Source organism: Triticum urartu, chromosome 3 (assembly GCF_003073215.2).
Source record: "Triticum urartu cultivar G1812 chromosome 3, Tu2.1, whole genome shotgun sequence".
NCBI classification, from domain to species: domain Eukaryota; kingdom Viridiplantae; phylum Streptophyta; class Magnoliopsida; order Poales; family Poaceae; genus Triticum; species Triticum urartu.
In genome coordinates, this window is record NC_053024.1 from 622,135,508 (window position 1) to 622,138,683 (window position 3,176).

The window sequence follows — 3,176 nt, forward strand, 5'->3', positions numbered from 1 at the left end:
CCGCCCGGCACCCCGGACATACGAAGATAGGCATCTCCACGCATGTCGGGCTCTACATCTGCGAGGTGGCGTGGGAGCTTGAAGAAGACATGGAGCTTGAAGCCAAAGGGGATCTCAACGCCGTCGCGCCCTCCACAGCTATCTTCCCACCGCCACTCTCTCTGTCGCCGTGGTCACTGTCGTGCTCTTTGTCGCCGTGGTCACCGCCGCTCTTTGTCACCCGCTTATATAGCACACCTGCAACGGCTCTCTGCTCAACGGCTCTTTGCTGGGTCCCACAAGCCACGCGTGCAACGGTCTGATCTTCTAGCGTGTCTCTGCCGCCTGGTCCCACCTGTAAGGGCCGAGTCAAAAGGTTGACCTGACGGAGACGGCATTGTTCACGGAACGAGTAGCTGCGCATGGACTGGGGGTAAAACTGAGCACGTTTCGCATCTAAGGGCAAAACTGAGCACATGGACACCACTAAGGGCAAAAGGATAATTAACCCTTATTTCTTCCCTTTTCGGTGAACTGCGTGTATTTGTTGGGATTCGTTTTTCCTACTATACCCATGTAAATAAAATAGGAAACTTTATGATTGGAGCTCATAGATTATATTCTCAAGACACTAAAGAATTTGGAACCGACTTTTTTTGCTAGTGGTTATCAAGACTCCAAAGTATTGCTTGTTTGCCCACCATTGTCTAACTTTGTTGTTTGTGAGCACACTTTGCAGAATAAGATGCAAGCTAGAAGGCTCAAGAATTTCAAGAGCGTTTTGATTATAATGAATGTCCTAAAATGTTTGTGAGCTGTTTTGATGCAATGCACACTTTCTTGTTTTATATGTTGATGTAACCATGACTAATTTTTTATGGAATGAAAGTTATACCCTTTGTCACTCACCTAAGAAACAAAGACTAAAACTTGATGGCAATTCAAAGGTTAAAGCCCTTGGCAATAGGGCATGTTTTATTCTTCACTGTTGTTTACCGGCAGAGCAAAGGACACCTACCCTTCTACTCCCTCCGTATTTAGAAAAATCTAAAACAAGAATTTTAGGACGGAGGGAGTAGTATATAGTATAGGCAAAGCACTTGATGGACACGACTAGGACTCTTGTTTTATCAGACTCAATTAAGTTCCTGATTTTGCGCCAACCAAAACAAATCGTAAACAAAACAGGCCAGGGATTTTTTATCCAACCAATAAAGCTCGCCATGGTGGCTTTCCCCAAAAAAAACAGGGCAAGGATTTTACGTCTGGCCTTGGGTAACATTAAATAAAATACAAACTAAAAACCATTTAACCATTAAGTCCATATTGTTAATCGACCACAAGCAATCGTCATAACTCTATCCATTCATTGAATCGTGATTCAAATATGACAAAATTTAGGACATGTTCTGAAATCTGAACTGAACCTGACACTTAGTACAATCCATAACTAGGAATCCTTAAAGGGAGCAAATTTGGTAATAATATTTTTGAGAACAGGGAGGCATCATGCAGTTACACTGTCCAGAACATTCCATCGCCTCCACCTGATCTGCTGCCTGAAAGAGAAGAAAAATGAGCAAGATGGTTCAAGTCTTGGCTAAAAGGAACAGATCAACATAGGATGGTGCATCGCTTAGGTAAATAGGGAAGCAGTCATGCATCTAGAACACAAGATGCATGCAAATAAAATGTCTTACTCAAACAACATGAAGCTACTACATCAAATGGTGAACAAGAATGGTGGCAAGAAAGTAACGCTTCAACTTGGAAACATAGGTTTCAGGAACTAACCGTTTTTGTGGATTTTAGGAAGCAAGCTTGCCAATGAGCTCCTTTAAAAGATAGGGGCATGTTCTAATTATATCGTCGAAGACGTTAGTCGCCGTTATCTCCTTCAAATTAGAAGGTGTCTTGAGGAATTCAAGGCATACATCCTTCAATCCACCACAATTGTGCCTCTCGGCTAGAATGAAAATAGTCCTCACCGAGCTCACGTCTACGAGTTTGCATAACTTATCTTCACATAGTACCTTCAGCCTTTGAAGATTGTATCTATCTGCCACTGCAATCAAGTGTTGCAGCCACAAGACTTCTTGGGCTTCTCTTTCCTCCACCATGTCCACCTCCATCTCGGGTAGTGAGTCAGTGTAAATAAAGCTAAGCAAGGCTCTAAACACTTTTGCTTCCATGTCTTCTATTTGTATGACACTAGCTATCATGTCTTCCTTTATGGGGCCAAAGAGCTTTGCCTTGAAGACCGAAGACCAGGCCACAAGCACGGACCGGTGTGCAACGAACGTCTCGCCGCCAACATTAAATGTCACGTCAGTGCCCTCCTTGGACATGAGGAGGTTGCTGATAAGCTCTTGTATGGTAGGAGGCGGTACCACGGCAAGGTCGCATCAGATGGTGAAACAATCAACGTTTAGATGCTTTGATTTCTCAAGGGCATCTCTTTTCACGAAATTCTTGTGAACCCAGCATCGATTACCGCTAGAGAAGTTGCACGGCTCTTTTGCACGAATATACGCTGAATCCTGCTTCTCATGCTGATCGAGGAAACTAAATCCAACCTGCACCTTGAGATCCTCCGTAGCATTTTTATCAACAAGGGAAAGAATGAGCGATACAGAGTCCTCCGGCGCAGCCCGACGGGGCGCCTTTCGGGCAGTAGAAGATGCGCCAACGATGTCCTCCTACCATGAAAGGGAGCGAGAGGATTACTGCGCCAGCAGCTGCAGTGGCTTTAGTGTGCGAGTAGCCATTGATCACAAGCAGGTGGTACCCGCTGGCCGCGTCGACGTTGATGGCGTGGCCGGTGGCCTGGCCCTGGCCGACTATAGACACGCCGGTAAATGACATGACAGACGATCTGGTATGGACTATGTGCCACGCACACTGGGCGATTGGAGTCGTATGGACTAGCCGCCTAATCTTTCAGTGAAACCGGTACTACCAGTACCAGATGCAACTGATTCAAGCGACGATCGGGCAACAAGAGCAACGATGCAAGCGGCAAACAACCAAAGATGACAGCAATTTCTTCGTACGCCAGCAGCAAGAGGAACTTACGGCAAGCAATCAGCGGACCGCACGAATAAATTCAGTGCTAAGTTTACCGGATGCGTGCGGATTCAGCTGGATGAGCGCCGTCGGCCTCGCGCGGCTACTAGAGTAGAGTCGATCGACTCGTC

General features: G+C 46.0%; 1 pseudogene; it reads right to left on the minus strand.

The window, feature by feature from the left end:
* Positions 1–1,787: 1,787 nt before the first annotated feature.
* Positions 1,788–2,844, minus strand: LOC125548868 (annotated as a pseudogene).
* Positions 2,845–3,176: the final 332 nt, after the last annotated feature.